Here is a 20,256-nt window from a genome sequence, read left to right as displayed (position 1 = left end):
GAATTTCAATGCCTCCACACACCAACCGCAACTCACCTGAACTTCAATGCCTCCACAACCCAACCTGAACTCACCTCGATGTCAATGACTCCTCAACCCAACTTCAACTTATTTCAACTTTAACGCCTGCACAACCCATCCTCAGCTGAACTCTAATCATTATCTCCACAAGACAGCTTTCACTTAATTCGACCTCAATGTCTTCACAGCCAAACCTCAACTCAGCTCAATTTCAAAATGTCTACAACACATCAACTCACCTCGACTTTAATGCCTTTACAAACCATCCTCAACTCAACTCAGCTACAACATCTTCACAACCCAACTTCAAGTCAACTTGACTTCAATGCCTCCACATCACAACCTCAATTCACCTCAACTTCAAGCCTTCACAACTCACCCTCAACTCACATCTAAATCTTCAACTTTGCAATACAACTTCAAGTCACCTCAGAATCTACACTTCTATAACCCAAACTCAACTCATCTCTAATTCATGATCTCCACAATGCAACCTCTACTCACCTCAACTTCAAAGCCTCCACAACCCAACCTCAACTCACTTTTACTTCAATGCCTCCACAACCCAGTTATGTCAACTCTGTTTCAATGCCTCCACAACCCAAATCAACTCAGTTCGACTTCAACACCTCCACAACCCAACTTCATCTCACTTCTGATTCCACATTCCTACATCCCAGTCTCAGCCCTACTCTATTTCATCATTGTCATAACCCAATTTCAACACACCTTGACTTCAAAGCCTTCACAATCTAGTCACAATATCAATACCTCCACAAATTAAACTTAATTCACTCCAGTCTCAATACCTCAACAATTTAACCTGAACTCCACAAAACTTTAATGCTCTACAATCCAATCACAACTCATTTCTATTTCAGTGTCTCCACAACCTAACTTAACTCTATTTGCCTTCAATGCCTTTATAATGCACCCTCAGTTCACCTTGACTTTAACTTACCTTGATTTCAATACCTCCACAACCCAAATTCAACTCACCTCCACTTCAATGCCTCCAGAACCCAACTGCAACTCATCTCAACTTCAATCCCTCCACAAGTCAACTTCATCTCACCTTGATTTTATTGCCTCCCTAACCCAAGATCAACTCTCTTTGGACTTCAATGCCTCTACAACCCAGCCTCAACTCAACTCGACTTCAATGCTTCCACAATCCAGCTACAACTCAACTCTGTTTCAACATCTTCACAATCCAGTTCTCCACCTTTGATGCTGCCCTTGCAAGCATCTCCTCAACATCCATGCTCACCCCATCGTCCAGCCACCTTATCAGTGATAGAGTTCCTCTTGCCCTTACCAACCACTCCTTGAATCTCCACATCCAACACATTATTCTCCACAACTTCTGCCATCTCCAAAGGAACCCTACCACCAAACCTATCTTCACCTCCCCTCCTCCCTCTGCTTTCTGCAGGGATCGCTCCCTCTATGATTCCTTTGTCCATTCATCTCTCACCACTAAATTTGCTCCCAGCATTTATCCCTGCAAGTGGCTGAAGAACTACACCTGCCCATTATCCTTCTCTCTCACCTCCATTCAGGCCCACAAATAGTCCTTCCAGTTGAGGCAACACTTCACTTGAGAATCTGCTGGAGTCTACTATTGTGTCTGGTGCTCCCAATGCAGCTCCCTCTACTTTGTTGAGATGTGTCATAAATTGGTGAACTGCTTCATCGAGCAGCTTCACTCCATTTGCCAAAAACAGAACATCCCAGTAGCCAAACATTTTAATTCCAACTCCCATTCCCATTCCTACATGTTGGTCCATGGCCTCCTCTTGTGCCACGATGAGGCCACCCTCAGGATGGAGGAGCAACACCTTATATTCTGTCTGGGTAACTTCCAATATGATGGCATGGAGATCAATTTCTCCTTCTGGTCAAAAAAAAATTCCCCTCCCCTCTTCTACTATACCCCACTCAGTACCCTTCCTCTTCTCATCCGCCAATCACCTCGCCCTGGGTACCCCTTTGCAAAGTCACTTTGTGGAATGGCTGAAACAGCTGAGCAGTGTCCAATACCATTTTAATTAATTTGCCATTCACTGCTGGTGTAAAACATATTGCTTGACTATTGTTAATTTTCATACTGTAAATCTCAAGGCTATAGGGTCCTGTACCACTCTCATCATTATCAGATTTTTCATCAACAACGTTCAGATTACTGCTCTTCTGAAACTGGAACTTGACTTTTTATTTTTTTCTCTTCCCTGTGCAGTCCATTTGATTCTGGCTGCTGACATGCTCTTTGTATATGTCCTACTTTGTGCATCTTCTGCAAGTTTCACCTTTAAATCTGCAATTGTTTGGTGTATGTGTACTCCTGCCACAATGGTAGCACAATTTGTTCGGCCAGGCTACTTCCTGTTTAGGCACTGCAATTTTGTTCATTTTCACTTTCATTCCTGATGGCAACTCAATTGCATCTCTGTCTGTCCATTGAAACAGCAATTTTAAGTCCTCTTTTAAATGTTAGCTGTGTTAGGAGCTATTTTTGAATGCTTTCTTGTAAAATTCCACAAATTAAATGATCTCTTAGTGTATCATTAAGCCCATTACCAAACTGGCAATGCTCAGGCAATCTCTTCAATTTAGCCACATAATGCTGAAATGCACTCCCCATCTTTTTGACTCCGCTTATGAAACTTAAAGACTTCTGCAATCAGCAATGACATCGGTTCTAAAAATTCCTCCATCATTTTCACAATATCAGCAAACCTCACATTGGATGGTTTGGTTGAAGCAATTAAACTTTGAAGCAAATGGTTTCTTTAAACCTAAATGCATTCAGCAAAATTTGTACTTGTTTCTGATTGGCCATGTCATTTGCATCAAAATATTGTTCAATTAGCTCAGTATACAAGAGCCAATTATCTCCTGTGGAATCAAATACACTAATCTTTTCAGTGTAGCCAGCTATTTCTGCTTTTATTATGCTTAGTAATATGCTCAGTACTTACTCTTCATGAACCCATGAAATCTTCCATTTTCTGACTTTTTTTAATACTGGATGGTGTCTTCCCTTCCAAAAGACATGTGCTGCACTGCTTTTTTTTTAAAGTCACCCACCTCTGCATGTGCTGGGCTGTTTTCTTTTTCACTTGCAGTTACTCACTTTTTTTTTTGGTTGAGCATCTTGCTGTACTTCACCAGGTTGATAGCAGTGTCTGGTTCGTTTCAACCAGTGAGGGTCTGGAATGCACTGCCTCGGAAGGTAGTGGAGGCCAATTCTCTGGATGCTTTCAAGAAGGAGCTAGATAGGTATCTTATGGATAGGGGAATCAACGGATATGGGGACAAGGCAGGAACCGGGTATTGATAGGAATTGATCAGCCATGATCTCAAAATGGCGGTGCAGGCTCGAAGGGCCGAATGGTCTACTTCTGTACCTATTGTCTATTGTCTATTGTCTAAAAATACCTCGTCACTAATGTTAAGTTTTATAACTTCAAAACATTAAATTAATTTAAAGCAAGTCATGGGAATCCAGGAATGGGAGTCTAATTTTGTGTTTACTTTTAAGTGAGGCACACACTTACCACATGGTAGCATGATTATGCATGCAATTCATGTATTTTTACATTTAACCCATAATGAATTATTTAAACTATCAAGAATGTTTAATCAAACAATATATATACAAGATTACTCAAATATTACTAAAACATTAAATACAGAACACCCTCCCCTTTCCTGAAATGAACCCAAAACATCGATTATTTACTCTTTTCCATGGACCTGGCCTGCTGAGTTCCTCCAGCATTTTGTGTGTGTTGCAACGGATGTGACTCCTTGGTTATTTTGAACAGTGCCATTGCAATGTTCTGTCAAATGTTTTCAGCTTCGAACATGCCAAACTTTCTAAAGAAATGATTTTCTGTACATTTCTAAAGATCCTGTAAAAAACAAAATAGAGACATGCGCAGAGACATATTTCTTAAATCTTGGCAAGCCAAGAATTAACTGTAAGATATTGATCTTTCATTTCTGAATTGATGCTAACACAATACAGCTGGCTTCAAAGAGCCGTTAAAAGCTTTATATTTAAAATGTCAAGTCAATTACTATTGTGTTTATTTTAAAACGTGAAGAAAAATCTATTCCTGCTATGTGCATTTCTGTTGACATTGGGAACAACGAATTCTTGACCATGGAAGCTAGAAAGATATTCTTTTGTTCAGTGAGATGGCTTGATGACTCCTGACTTGCCTGCTCACGGACTGTAAGCACTAAAAGAGGTCGCAGAAGGAGAGATTCAGACATGTCAAATACTCACTAATTTCCTCACTAAACAATACTGAGATTTGGGAAAGTAAAGCCCATCATATAACATTAGCACTGAGGGAGGGAGAATGTGCCACACAACACGGAGTTCAGCTCCGTTCTGTAAGGATTCTTTGTATGCCCTCCCCATGGATTTTCCCTGGGTGCACTGGTTTCCTCTCACAGTGAAAAGGTCATTGTAAACTTTGCCGCGACTAGGTTATGGTTAATTGGGGTTGTAAGGTTGCTGCGCCAGCATAACTCAAAGGGCCAAAATGACCTACTCCACTCCATAATATAAACAAGGGAAATGCACTCGGAAAGAGGACATATATGAAGAGGTGATGAATTATAACCTAAAACTCTCCAGTGGTCCAGAAATTTGTTTATCAGAACAGTCAAGATTCATAAACTTTTGTTTTGAAGTCATATATGTTTTATATCCACAAAATGTCTATATTGAAATTATTTTCTTTCAAGTTATAATGTGTGGAACTTGCATGTTCTATTCTGACCACATGGGTTTTGACAGAGTACTATGCCTACATACTACATTGACAACTGTCCTAGTGGCAGTAGCATTAAAGTGGAGTTGGTGGGCATTTGTGAGAGAATAGTTTTTTGGGGCACAGGGATGAATAGGATTGCTCTGTTGGGAGCTGAAATTGACTGAATTGCCTCCATTGTTGTAGTAAGTCCTTAGATCTCAAATATAGACATCTCCAGCAATTGGAAAAAGGATCATAGTCTGGTGTGTAAAATGAAGAGCTGTCATTATTTCGCTTTTCTCTATAAAATAGTTTTATTTCTATTTTAGCTTTTATATATAATTTCATTGTGGAGTTCTTGCCTTAGACCATGTATCAGGATAGTGAATGCCCTATCTCACATGGTTGTCATTTGGAAGGTACAAAACTCAACTAAAAGGAAGCATTTGACATGATTGCTAGGAAAGGTAATAAGTGGTGTAGGTAAGAGTCAAGAATCTTATTTCCAGGCATGGTAGTATATCCAGACACTCTATTTCTATCTTCTTTTGAAATTTGTGCATCACCAACAAGGTCACCGATTAATGTTCAGATCTGTAATATCCCTGAAAATGTGGTGAGAAACTGCCTTGTTCAGTCACTGTGTCCTTGTAGTTAAAGTTCTCCCCCAGATTGGATTAGAGATGAACTTTTCAATGTTAATGCTTGTCTAAAACCTTTCATTTCTTATTACACTTTTTTAATGGTCTAACAGTTCTTCCAAACTCTGAGCTTCATTTATGGTGACTTTCTTTTGTCCTCAAATGTGACACCCTGATGTGGGAAGAGCTGGTTCTATAGAGTTGGATAGAACCAAATATATCCTGTAGGTGTACAGATGAGAAGCCAGAGGAAGTGGTTGAAGCGGGTATGTTAATAATATTTGGGCAGGTACATGAATAGGAAAGGTTTAAGAGGGATATGGGGAAAATGCAGGCAAATGGCAAATGGGACAGGATTTTGTGGGCATCTTGATTAGTATGCACCAGAAAGGCCAAACAGTCTATTTTGTGCTGTGTAACTCTACGATTCTTTTTGGCTATCATGTTCCTTGTCAATGGAAACTAAGGAAAGAGTCCAAAGATATTAATCAAAAAGGAAAATCTTTATCTCAAGAAAGTTAACATATCTAAGTTCTAAACTTTGAGGTAACAAAACACATTGATTGAAGGAAGACTGGTGGGCGTGGTGTATATGGACTGGACGTTGGATGAAGTTCCCATGGTAGGCTCATCCAGGATGTCAGGAGGCCTGGGGTCCATGAAAGCTTGGCTGTGTGGGTGCAGAACTGGTTTACCCACTGAAGGCAGAGGCCGGTAGTAGATGGAGCTTATTCTAGGTAGTGAGTGGTGACTGGTGATGTTCTGTCTGAGACCTCTTGCTCTTTGTAACTTTTACAAATGATTTTGATGAGGAAGTAGAAGTGTGGGTTAATAAGTTTCCAGATGGCAGGAAAGTTGGAGGTGTAGATAGTAAAGAAGGTTGTTATAAGTTACAACAAGGTATCAACATAATGCAGAGTTGGGTGACGAAGTGGCAGATGAAATCCAATCCAGAAAAGTGTGAAGTGATCTGCATGAAAGCAGAGCACAAGAATAATGACAGGATTCAAAGCCGTGTTGAAGAGCAGAGGGATATTGGGGTCCACACCCATAGATCTCTCAAAGTTGCTGTACGAGTTGACAGGGTAGTTAAGAAGGCCTATGGCATATTGGTCTTCATTAGTTGGGGGATTGAGTTCAAGAGCTATGAGCTTTATAAACTCTGGTTCGAGTGTGAGTATTGCATTCAGTTCTAGTGAATCATTATAGGAAGAATGTAGAGGCTATAGAGAGAGTGCAGAGGAGGTTTACCAGGATGCTGACAGGATTAGAGAGTATGACTTATGAAAATAGGTTAGTGTGCTTGGGCTTTTCTCTTTGGAGAGATGGAGGCAACTTGATAGAGAATTATGAGAATCAAACAGTGTGTGGACAAACAGCACCTTTTCCCAGGGCAGCAATGATCAACATCAGAGGACAATCGAATAATACAAGTGAAGAAAATTTAGGGGAGATATCCAAGGTAGGCTTTTTTGTGGTATCTGCCTTGAACGCACTTCAGGGTTGGCTATAGAGGCTGATGCTACAGGGACATTTAAGAAAAACTTAGAAAGGCAAATGGAAGTTGATGGCTTGTGTATGAGGGAAAGGTTAAATCGATCATGGAGTCAGTTTATACGGGTCAGCACAACATCATGAAGTGAAGAACCCATACTGTGCTGTACTGTTCTATGCTCTATATTCTAAAGCTTTGAATAGAAATTACACAGTGAATGCTGGGGGGTTATTTATTTATGTATTGAGCTACACCACAGAATAGACCCTTTGAGCACTTCCCAGCAACCCCCAATCATGGGACAATTTACAATCAACAATTAATCTACCAACCAGTACGTCTTTGGACTGTGGAAGGAAACCGGAGCACCCAGTAGAAACCCAAGTGGTCACAGAGAGAACGAACGAACTCCTTACAGACAGCAGTGGGAATTGAACCTGGGTTGCTGGTACTGTAAAGCGTTGTGGTAACCACTGCACTACCGTGCTGACCCTATGCAGCAAGTCAAGCAGCATCTGTGGAGAGATACAAGGAGAATCAACTTTCAGGTGGCTGACATGTCAATGGTTACTTTAGTTCAGATTTTCAGAACCTGAAGCATTTCCCTCATACAGTTGTGGTCAGAAAACATACGGAGTTCTTTGCTCAATTTTGAGAGACCTCCAAGAGGACCACAATCCTATCATAGAGTTTGGAGGCTTGCGTGCCTCAATGACCCTGAGAGCTAGGGCTTCAGGCTTTGGCTCTTGGTAGGGTCTGCATGTCAAAAAGGTCAAAGGGTAGAGGCCAAACTAAGAGGCCAGTCCTCCAGGCTCAGGGATTCAGCTCAAGGCTAAAACCCTGATTTGTCAAAAGACAGTTGTTACAGAAACAGCAATGAAGCATCCTTCTATAGAGACAGAGACGGAGGACCTTCGTTGCTGCCCTAAACACCAGCGGCGTAACATACAGTAAATAAATAGATCGCAGGAGACACTCAAGAACAATACCATCTTCAGGACAATGTGACAGTGGCAAGTTGCCTGAACTTGTTTTGTATTTCCTTGAGCTAGAAGGTTAAGGTAATTTATGTGAGACATTTAAAATGATAAAGGGATTTGAAATGATAGATATATTGAATTATAGAATGATTTAGTACAGAAAGAGGTCATGTTACTTCCAGCTCTTTGAAAGAGTAATCCTTTTTATTCCAGGCCCCTGCCCTTTCATTAGAGGCCTGTAAATACTTCCCCTTCAAATATTTATTTGATCCTCTTTTGAAAGTTATAATTACAGCTGCTCACCACACATTCAGTCCTCAGATAATACAGGGAGCAGAGTAAGTAAATAGAGTCAAAGCATCCAAGTGAATTTATAATGTTGCCAAAGGACTGGACACCCACATCTGTCCCTATGTCAGTGATGAAAAGACTATAGAAGGACCACCTACAGGGAAGATGCCTTGAACTTGGAATATTGTGCCCTTTATCTAAGAAGAGATGTACTGGCATTGGAGAGAATCCAGAGGAGGTTCATGAGAATGATTCCAAGAATCAAAGGATTAATGTATGAGAAGTGTTTAATGGCTTTGAGCCTGTAATCACTGGGGCTTAGAATGAGGTGGGATTCTCATTGAAACCTATTGAATCTTAAAAAGGCTTAGATAGAGTGGATGTGGAGAGAATGATTCCTATAACGGAGAATTTTAAGACCAGAGGGCACAACCTCACAATCCATTTAGATAGAGGTAAGGAGGAATTCCTTTAGCCAGAGAGTGCTGAATCTGTGGAATTCATTGCCACAAACGACTGTGGAGGCCAAGTCATTAAAGTGGAGGTTGATAGGTTCTTGCTTAGTCCGTGCATCAAAGGTTACAGGGACAAGACAAGAGATTCAAGTTGAGAGGTTAATAAATCAGCCATGATTGAATGGCAGAGCAGGTGCAATGGGCCAAGTTGCCTGATTCTGCTCCTATGTCTTATTCTCTTAACTTCACCCTGGTCAATGCTGCTGAACTCTGCATTTTGCTTTGTTTCTGAAATGTAGTTTGTTAAGTCAAGGTAATGGATTTTGGAAGCCACGTTCCCTCTCTCGAGCACTGCCAGTGGGAGACAAATGTAGACAGAAAATTGCAAAGCGTACCTAGAAAAACATGCCAATGCTCAATTAATACCACTGGCTACCAATGAGCTGGGACCACACTGGCTGTTCCCGCAAGGGACTCTGATGGTGGTTTTCTCTCTATCCTCTTCCTTTAAAAGGACTTTCTGACTAGTCCATTATATGGTTGTATTGGCACATGTGAAATGCTGCTTGTAAATTATTCAAAAATCTCTTTTATCACTTAGGTCTTTGTTGTTTAGTGAGGGAAGGCATCAAATCATTCAATTGTCCAGGGAGCAATCACTGCTAGTAACAAAGCTACTCTTCACTGAGGCTTTTGACAAGGTCCCACACAGGAGATTAGTGTGCAAACTTAAAGCAGACGGTATTGGGGGTATGGTATTGATGTGGATAGAGAATTGGTTGGCAGACAGGAAGCAAAGAGTGGGAGTAAACGGGACCTTTTCAGAATGGCAGGAAGTGACTAGTGGGGTACTGCAAGGCTCAGTGCTGGGACCCCAGTTGTTTACAATATATATTAATGATTTAGACGAGAGAATTAAATGCAGCATCTCCAAGTTTGCAGATGACACGAAGCTGGGCGGCAGTGTTAGCTGTGAGGAGGATGCTAAGAGGATGCAGGGTGACTTGGATAGGTTAGGTGAGTGGGCAAATTGATGGCAGATGCAATTTAATGTGGATAAATGTAAGGTTATCCACTTTGGTTGCAAGAACAGGAAAACAGATTATCATCTGAACAGTGGCCGATTAGGAAAAGGGGTGATGCAACGAGACCTGGGTGTCATTGTACACCAGTCATTGAAGGTGGGCATGCAGGTACAGCAGGCGGTGAAAAAGGCAAATGGTATGTTGGCATTCATAGCAAAAGGATTTGAGTACAGGAGCAGGGAGGTTCTACTGCAGTTGTACAAGGCCTTGGTGAGACCGCACCTAGAACATTGTGTGCGGTTTTGGTCCCCTAATCTGAGGAAAGACATTCTTGCCATAGAGGGAGTACAGAGAAGATTCGCTAGGTTGATTCCTGGGATGGCAGGACTTTCATATGAAGAAAGACTGGATCGACTAGGCTTATGCTCACTGGAATTTAGAAGATTGAAGGGGGATCTTATTGAAACATATAAAATTCTAAAGGGATTGGACAGGCTAGATGCAGGAAGATTGTTTCCAATGCTGGGGAAGTCCAGAACGAGGGGTCACAGTTTAAGGATAAAGGGGAAGCCTTTTAGGACTGAGATGAGGAAAAACTTCTTCACACAGAGAGTGGTGAATCTGTGGAATTCTCTGCCATAGGAAACAGTTGAGGCCGGTTCATTGGCTATATTTAAGAGGAAGTTAGATGTTATATAGGAAGTTATATGGCTATATATTATATATTAAGTTATATGGCCCTTGTGGCTAAAGGGATCAGGGGGTATGGAGAGAAAGCAGGTACAGGGTTCTGAGTTGGATGATCAGCCACGATCATACTGAATGGAGGTGCAGGCTCGAAGGGCCGAATGGCCTACTCCTGCACCTATTTTCTATGTTTCTATGTTTCTGTGTTCCATGTAGAATTTAATAAGGTGGGACTAAACTAAGAATTTAAGTAATTAACTTAGGAAACAAAACAAAAATTTGCCTTTTGTAGTCGGATATCTTGGTAAGTTGGACTTCCTCGAAACATTAAAAAGAGATTTGACATTTCCTGAGCAAGAGGATATTAGATTACATTCCACACAAGCTCCATGTTCTTTCAGTGACGTTAATAAGTAGCCATGGCCTCCTGGGATTTGCTTGGTTGCCTGTTAGAGGTAATGAAATAATGTAAGGGAATTTCTTGTGAATATAGACACCAATGTGTTTCTGACCTCTTGCCCTTCTCCTTAGAAGTTTATATTATTGTAGGATTTTGTGAATAAAACATGCAAGAGCCATTTTTATTTTTACTTTCAGTTATTTATTTATTTAGATACAGCACAGATTAGGATCTTATGGCTCTTCAAGTCGCGCTGCCCAACAACACCTGATTTAACCCCAGTCTAGTCACGGGAAAATTTACAATGACCAATTAATCTACCAACAGGTACGTCTTTGGACTGTGGGAGGACACTGGAGCACTCAAAGGAGATCCACGTAGTCACGGGGAAGATGTACAAACTCCTTACAGGCAGCAGTGGGAATTGAACCCAGGTCATTGGTACTGTAAAGCCTTGTGCTAACCACTACGCTACTATGCTGCCCCTAGCGTTTTATGTGCTTAACAAAAGCCGCAGCCCTTTACTTCCATTACGAACAAATGAAAAGCAGTCACCTTACAATAACATCATATCAGACACCATCTCTTAACAGCTCAATGATGGTGTTTGTGAATTATGTAAAACAGTTTCTATTATACATTACCCTAAGTTATTACTAACTAAGCAGTACTGAAGCAGTACCCAGCAATATTTTCTTCTTCCTAGTTTAGAGATTCATAAGTAACTGTAAAATCACTAACCTTAACCTGGTTAAGAGCCACTAACGCTGCCTTTCCCTGTTTCACACAATGTGTTGCAGAAAGCCGAAAGAAGAGATTCCTCAATTTATTTTTAATGCCAATGTATTGATACCACACTGTGAACTACAAATATAAAAAATATGCCAAGGTGATAGACTGAAAGACTGCAAAGTAACACACAAAATGCTGGAAGAACTCAGCAAATCAGGCAGCGTCTATGGAGAGAAATAGAGTCAACGTTTCTGTCCACAACCCTTCATCCGAAGTGTAAAGGAAGGGGGAAGAAGCCAAGATAAGGAGGTGTGTGGGGGGAGGAGAATCAGAACCAGAATCTAGTTTATTATCACTGGCATGTGACATGAAATTTGTCAATGTCACATTAGGTTAGGAGTAAAAGCTGGAAGGTGATAGGTGAAGCCAAGTGAGGGAGAAGGTTGGTGGGGTGAAGTGAGAAGCTGGCAGAAGTGAAAGTAAGGGGTTGAAGAAGAAGGAATCTGATAGGAGAGGAGAGTAGACCATGGCAGAAAGAGACTGCAGATGCTGGAATCTAAAACTGAAAGGGAACACTGGAAGAATTCAATGGGTCAATCAGCTGAGTTCTTCCATTTTTCTGTTTTTATGTTGGAGTGTAATCTCTTTACCTCTTGGTATCTCGGAAAGGAAGTGATGTCAAAAAAACTGAAAAAAACATTGGCACCTATGGTTAAAAGGTTTATAAAAAGCAAGTAGTTTTTCCTTTTGTAAAATGATGCTAAGCAAAGATAAATGGTGATTTTTTTTCATTCTGTCAAGTTGTGGTAGAATTCCTTTCTTTGGCAATCATTTGGGACTTTAAGACAAAAGTCTTTTTGGAAGAGTTCCAAAAAGAAAAATTACCTCAAGTTCTTGTCCTTACTGAAGCCAACTCAGGACTGAAGAATTCCTGGGCATTCCTACTTCTTTCACTACAGAGGAGTTGGCTCAGGAGGAATGATCCTTAGCTTTAAGTTCCTTCTTCCTTGTGTAACTGTAATTTATTTTGATTTGCTAGTATGATTTTTCTTGCTAGTATTCCAACTATACAAATAGTTACTTTCTTTTTCATTTGATGAACAGCATACTAGTCTGACTTTGGGATGCAAGTCTGTAATAAGTGGGTGAAGAATTGAAATATCATTACACTGTAACCAATGTCTGTCTGCTGTCATGCATTTAATCATGTTTTGTTTAGTATTCACTGCATACATCATTACATGACTGTTAACCATGTGTTTGTAATTTTATATGCCTTTGCAAGGCTTCATCAATTTCCTTGAGTTTGTTTTCTTACTTTTCGATTGCAAGTATTGCTTTTGACTGATGCTGTGTTTGGTACTTTTCCCCCTCCAAAAAACAAAAATTCTTTTCTTCTTTTGTCATTCGAACAAAAACCAAACCAAGCAGAGACAGTCATAACCCCGCAGTCTCAGGCTGTAGGAAAAGTATCCATAACAATGAAATGGAGAAAACGGTCCAGTGCGTAAGTTCTGTCAACTAGAAGTTAAAGTGTGATCTGATGGCGTCATGTAACGAGCTCAACAATTGGTTGCATGACATGCCGTCAAGTTTCGTGAAGGTGCTGTGAAAGCATTTTTCTTGGATGTTGTATCAGTTACTGATTGGCCAGTCATGATCACATGTGCCTTTTGACTGTGTGCTGCCACTATTCTTGCTGTGCTCATTTTGAGTTTAGTGTTTGCGGTGGTTATTTTGATAATAATTATTACTTTTGTTTCTTTTATTTTATTTCAGTCCTGTCAGCTTTCTTCGCTTCTTTAGATGTCACATAAAACATTGATTCCCCAATCCCTTTATTTTAAGAAAAATACAAACGAGGTTTAACTGTATAATAAAATTTGTGGTTGATTTCTTTGCACTGAAAATATTGTGATTTGTTTATTTTTCGGAGTAGGGGGCCTTTTTCATTTGAAGTGACTAGGACAAAAAAAATATAGTTGGACACCAGCAGTCATAACCCAAACGTTCACAAATGAGATAAAATGGCCGATCGTGCCCAGTAATTTCAGATCCATTTTTAGCCGTATGTAAAAACAGTCAGAACAATGGTGCTTCTTCTGTGCAACTGAAAAAGGGTCCTGTGAAATTGTTTTTTATTTTTGCTGTTGTAATTGTTCGATTGCTGTGTATGGTTTGCTCTTTGTTTAACCAACAGTGTGGGAACCTGCCAGCATGGATTGATATTCTGCATGTCACTTCCACTAAAGTGGATCATTGCAGTTCTAGTATCTATGGTATTAAAACTGTAAGCGGAATCTGCCTGCTAGCTGTAGACAGAACTGCTGTGAGATCTTTTCTTTGGATTAATATTACCTCTGACATTTAATATAAAATTGCACATTTTACAAAATATAACTGAATTTCTTAAAGAGACAGTATCCCAAAGGCCAGCCCAGACTGAAGGCTAAAAGTGTCCATAAACATCTCTTTAAGTATATCTTTCAAATACTGCAGCCTTCTCAAAATGTTTAGTGAGCTTCACTCTTCTCTGATGTCCTGACACTATTTTTCAAAGTTCAAAGTAAATTTATTATCAAAGTACGTACAGTATACATCACCATATACTTTAAATGTAAAATAAAACAAGAAAGTGCTCAAAATACTCACCTGGCAGCATCTGTCTTCATTTGATAAATGGTCCTTGAATTTTCTCTCTGTCCACAGATACTGCTTGACCTGTTGAATATTTCTAGCACTTTTTATCTTGTTATTTCAAATTGCCGGCATCTGCATATTTTTTTGTCTTCTCAGTTTTCAAATGTACTGTTAGTTTTGGGTCTCTTTTGGATGTAATTCCTGATCAAAGGGCCAGTGATGAGCTGTTCTCTTGCCGTAAAGAGCAGAGAAGACACGACGGGCTGAATGGCCTAATTCTACTCCTTTGTCTTATGATTTTATAAATCTACGTACTCCTGGAGCTAGTCACAATAAATGTCCTTAGATTCAGTTTAAAGCTTTTCGAGATTATCATATGCTGACTATTGGACTAATGCTCCAAATTTACATTAAGCCCTTTCGCAAGCACCAGCTGACACCAGATACTAGCCTCCGGACTCTTGTTTGCACCATTGCCAGGGCTTGAATTCCATTCTTTAATTAGTTACAAAGTAAGACGTCATAGAACATTGAACTTAGAATATAGAACAGTTCAGCACCACACAGGCCCTTTGGGCTACAATACTGTACCAACCTTTTAACCTACTCTAACACTTCCCTCCCACATAGCTCTCCATTTTTCTTTCAACAATGTACCTATCTAAGAGTGTCTTAAATATCCCTACTATATCTGCCTCTACCACCACCCCATAGACCCACAATTTACTGTGTAAAAAGAACTACCTGTGACATGTCCCCCACACTTACCTCCAATCACTTTTAAATTATGCCATCCTTCCACTCTGGGGGAAAAATGTGCTGGTTGTCCACTCTACTTACGTCCCTTATCATCTTATACTCCACTATCAAGTTACCTCTCATCCTCTTTCCCTCCAAAGGCGAAAAGCCGTAGTTCGTTCAAACTTGCTCTCTAATCCAGGCAGCATCCTGGTGAATCTCCTTTGCACCCTCTCTAAAGCTGCCACATCCTCCCTACAGTGAGGTGACCAGAACTGAACACGATATTCCAAGCCTAGCTCAACTGTAGTTTGCAGAGCTGCAACATTACCTCATGGCTCTTGAACTCAATTCCCCAACTAATGAAGGTCAACATGCCAAAGAGTTTCTGAACCACCATATCAGCTTCGAGGGATCTATGGACATGGATTCTAAGATCCCTCAGTTCCTCCACATTGCTAAGAATCCTGCCATTAGCCTTATACTCTGCATTCAGGTTTCATCTTCCAAAGTGAACCACTTCACACTTTTCCAGATTGAACTCATCTGCCTCTTCTCAACCTCATTCTCCAGGTTATACTCGCTCAGGCTTAGCAGCACACTTCTTTTTATTCTCTTTGATGATTACCATTTCATTATGGCTGAGAGCAGCAGCTTGAGCAACACACATAGACTTATCCCTGGCTGCCCTCACTTGAAGCCTATGATAATCCTTTAATCCTGCACATTTTGACCGGTTAGTTTCATACAGCATCAATTTTTTTTTTCTGTCCAGTGCATTGAGTGCTACTGCAGAATTTGGTCAACTGGATTTCATTGCAAAGTTAGCTCCTAATTACAACACAGCAACAGCCAATTTTTCCAATGGGTCCATGCAAATATCTTTGCTCCATTCCTCTCATCAGTCTTTTGGCTCAAACTTCCTTTTGTAGTTTATCCCCTTAAATATATATGTGGATGCTTTGCTTTCCTTGTTGCAGTGAGTACTAACTGTGATTTGGTAAGCAACTCTCAGTAATTTAGATTTAGAGATACAGAATGGTAACAGGCCTTTCTGGCCCAATGAGCCCACATGCTGTAATTACACCTATGTGATAGATTAATCTACCAACCCATACATCTTTGGAATTTGTGAGGAAATCAGAGCACCCGGAGGAAACCCACGCAGACATGGGGATAACATATACAGTATATTCCTTACAGACAGCAGCAGAATTGAACCCATTGGCAATATAACAGCATATTGCTAACCACTATGCTACATTGCCATCCCAAATAATTTTGTATTTTGTTGCCCATTATTGATGCTATAATTACTTGAACCCTTAATTTCTGCAACAAAACTTAATTTTCCATGATATATGGCCTCTGCAGTGGGGGGCGGGTAGGTTCTGCGGTCGTTCTGATCACTGAACAGAACGTGAACTTGCCTTGTGCAATTGCACACAACTTGCAGTCCTCTGGCATCGAAACACTGCTGACTGACAGGCAATCAAATTGATATGATCACTTGGTGGTAAGAGTAGAAAAAGCCCAAGCCTTTTCTTGGGGGGGGGGGGGGGGGAATAGTAAAATGGACATGGTTTAGCTGACTGTCAAATTGCCCTAAATATTTCTGGCATGCAAAAAGATTCAGAAATATCCGAAACCTATTAAAACTTATTTCAAAAATAAAAACAAAAAATGTTGAATACATTTAGACACACTTAAACAACATTTGAAAATTGAACTATTTCTTACTCAAGTTCCTTACGGACCTGTACCAGGTGAAGATAGCTCTTTTCTGTTAAGGAGAGGAGCAGTCCATCTCCAGCACAAGAGTGTATGGATAGATTCCTGACGTATATGGTAGAAATTGCAGTATCCAATGAGGACTCCTGTTTTGAATCACATTTGGACAACGACCTGAAACACTTGGCTGCACCTGCAGTACCTCTGCATGTGTGCAGACAGCCCAAAGAGGCATTTGTTTTTATGGGAGTCAGCAACTATCCACACAACTTTTCATACAAATCCAGGCCCTTGATTTTCCATTCAAACCACAAACTTATCACACAAACACATGCAGGCAAGGCCTAAAATCATTTGATATTTTGAAAAGGCTGAAGGGTCACAAAAAAGTATGCTTAGCAGATGTTGTCCCCTGATTGAAGGCAGAAAAAGGCAGGATGCTGTTTCTTTAGATTATGCTTTCATTGAAGTATTATTGATGTAGATTGCTGCATGCATACTCCATCTCTAATCTATATTATCTTGTCTTCATCTTTTAGGGCGGAAACTGGAGAGGACCGCATGTACAAAAAAATAATAAAAGTACTGTTAAATAAACCTTTGGACATATCAGCATACGCCAATCAAGCTGAGGACTTCTTCAGACTTTTATCTCTGACTGCTCTGATTGTTTAGACTGTTAAGTCTCTTCAAAATGTATCACTTCTGCTGAAGGATGAGTTTTGAACGCCTGAAAGGAGAAAATATATTTAAAAAAAAGATACTAGGAGCTTGTAGAGCAACAAGTTGATAAGGAGTGCCTGTTGTCATCATGGATACTGTTGTCATGGTCACACATGGCAACAATCACTATAAGTATCTGTCATTCCTTAGGTATTTTAGGGACCAAAGGACCAAACTTTTTATTGCAGACTTGTAGTCGTATGTAAATTATGGATTTCTTTCCTTCTCTCACTGTTCCTAAAACAGTCTGAAGAGTTTATCTTGAATTGTAAAAAAGTAATCTAATAATAACAATAATAATACATACATAACTGCTTTTAATTAAGCAAGATTGTAGTTCTTTGATACTTTGGGAAGCACTTTGGTATCATTAATTCAAGTAAGTAGTTTTCATATGGTTTTCTGTAACTTTCGTGAGGACTGAACATTTGAGATTGGCTTAACTGTGATCTGTGGGAAGCAAAAAAAAATACTGAGTGAGGACTATTTTGGAAATAGAATTATTGCTTGAAAATGGTTCATTGTGTTCTTAATCTTCCCTTAAAAAAGAAACTCAATAGGTGTACAGAGTAAAAAACTTTTAAATTACCAATATAAAAATATAAAAAAATTAGACATAAAATGCAAAAAATAGAGGTTAGCGTTACTGCTAAAAAAAGAAATCCAGTAGAACTGTAATTTTGTAGAATTTAGATGAGCATAAGTTCATATACTGCCAATAGCTGTCCGATGCTGTTAAATACTGACAGAAGATAAGCCACACTGGCAGCTCCGTGACTGCAATCATTCCAGCTACAATAAAAAAAAACAAAAATGTACTAAAAAAAAGACACAAAAACTGAAACTATTGTAAACATCGCAGCAAACCATGGATTTGAGTATCCACCAAGCGTTAGTGAGGATCCAGAGTAGACACCCATTCGTCTGGAAAACCTGCTTAACATCACCAAGACCTGCTCTAAGCAAAACTCCTACCTATCTCCATCCATAATGATAGTACTCTCTCACATTCAAAAAAGTAAGCGAGCAAACTTCAGGGCCAGTACAAAGTCCTGACTCCCAACAACCTAGTACTGAATCTGTAACAAAATAAAAAAAACGAGAGAATCTCTGCTGTTTACAGGAGGTCAAAAAAAAACAGAGAATGTTTAAAAGGTTCTGGCTCTGTTTTATGTAAATAAATTTGCATATTTTGTAGGACTTTTACTGTACTGATTGAGAAAAAAGGAAACTATTTAATGAAAGCACGGTATTTATCTCTGGTAACTGATGTAATGGAGCAGTTGACAAAAAGCACTGTGTTGAATGCTGTAAAATCTGGAGACTATTTATTTATGAATTATTTATTCTGATATTTATTGTTTTAGGAAGAAGCTACATTCTAAATTAATTTACAAATGCCATCATCATGGTTGGCAGCTGCATTATTCCATTATGATCGTTTTTATTTATTGCTTGTAGAAGATTTTTTTAAAGAGCACATTCATTTTGATAACTTTTCCTATTTCCGTTCACCTGCTTTTTCTATAATTTTAAAAAGACGGACTGTATACCTAATCTAACGTGGCATACAGTCACAACAAGACTGCTCTCTTCACTCTCAGTTACCTAGAAACAATTGTAATCTTCATGTAAGTACTGGATGACGCTTTTCAGCTTAGCCCTAAATAAAGCACAGTTTAAGAAAAAGTATCTTGGTCTCTTTGGGTCTATTTGTACAAGCCCTGACTGCACACCCAGCCCGTGTAGCTCTTAAACATTGAAATGGAGCTCACATGCACCACTTGTGATTGGTGGATAAGGTTCAACTGCAACATTTAAGAGAAGTTTAGATACGTACATGGATGGGACTCGATATGGAAGATTATGGTCCATAGGATTAATGAAACTAGGCAGAATAACAGTTTGCACAGACTAGATGGGCCAAAGGGCCTGTTTTTTTATGTGCTGTGGTGCTCTACCACCAAGTCTATCTAACCATTTATTGTGTTCATGGCTGATATGCCTAAGTCTTCAGCTCTACAATGCCTATTCCCCATAGCCATCAATTCACTGATCTTCCAAAACTGCATCTACTTCCTTTATTAAAAGCCCAAATGATCTCATCTCTTTAGCCCCCTGTGGTGAGAATACCAGAGATTCATCTCCTCTAGTGAGAAGTTCCCATGTGCTTCAGTTTTAAATGGGTGTCCCTAATCTTATGTCTATGTTCCATCAGCTGAGATCTCCCACTCTTGGAACTGTCTCAATATCTACCTTATTTATTTCAATAAAATCAGACCTCACTCTTCAAAACTCCAAAGACTTGCATCAGAGGAGGTGCTGGAACTCTCAAAATATATGAAGGTAAGTTTATCCAATAACACTGTGGGAAGCTAGAGCACAAACTGCAGGAGTCCTGATTGAGATACGTGCATCATCGTTAGCAACAGTTGAAGTGCCAGAAGACTATAGAATGGATAATGTGCCTTTATTTAAGAAAGGCTGGAAAGGATAACTTAAGTGACAAAAATCAGTAAGTCTAATATCTAGGACTGGAGGGAAGTTACAGGAGGTAATTCTGGGGGATAGGAGTTACATGCAGTTGGAAAGATAGGGGCTGATTAGGGATAGGCAGCACAGTTTTGTGCATAGGAGATTATGTCTCATGAATCTGGCATCGTAGACAGTGAAGATGGTTTTCAGGAATGAGGAGGGATCGTGGTCAGTTTTGTAAGTGGACCAAGAAATAGAAATTGGAATTTAATTCAGTCAAGTACATGAGATGACAAATGAGGTTACAACTTTCATAGTGAATAGTTAGGCCGGAGGAAGTCTTGTAGAACAGAGTACAAGTATTGGCTCTCTGTACGAGTTGACAGCGTGGTGAAGAGTACTTACGTAAAGAGTATATAAGTTGGGATGTGATATTGCAATTGTAGAAGA

At 39.8% G+C, this 20,256-nt stretch overlaps 1 protein-coding gene across 12 annotated transcripts in view; it reads left to right on the top strand.

The window, feature by feature from the left end:
* The window catches only part of celf4 (CUGBP, Elav-like family member 4), a 1,266,734-nt gene extending 1,247,711 nt beyond the window's left edge, over positions 1-19,023 (top strand). For all 12 annotated transcript variants that reach the window (XM_073064226.1, XM_073064224.1, XM_073064223.1 and 9 more), the window contains one exon: positions 17,148-19,023. The gene's annotated coding sequence lies outside the window, so the exon portion shown is untranslated. The remainder of the gene's footprint in view (positions 1-17,147) is intronic.
* The last annotated feature ends 1,233 nt before the right edge of the window (positions 19,024-20,256 follow it).

The sequence above is a fragment of the Hemitrygon akajei genome, chromosome 13 (genome assembly GCF_048418815.1).
Source record: "Hemitrygon akajei chromosome 13, sHemAka1.3, whole genome shotgun sequence".
NCBI lineage: Eukaryota > Metazoa > Chordata > Chondrichthyes > Myliobatiformes > Dasyatidae > Hemitrygon > Hemitrygon akajei.
This window is presented reverse-complemented; position numbering and strand designations above follow the sequence as displayed.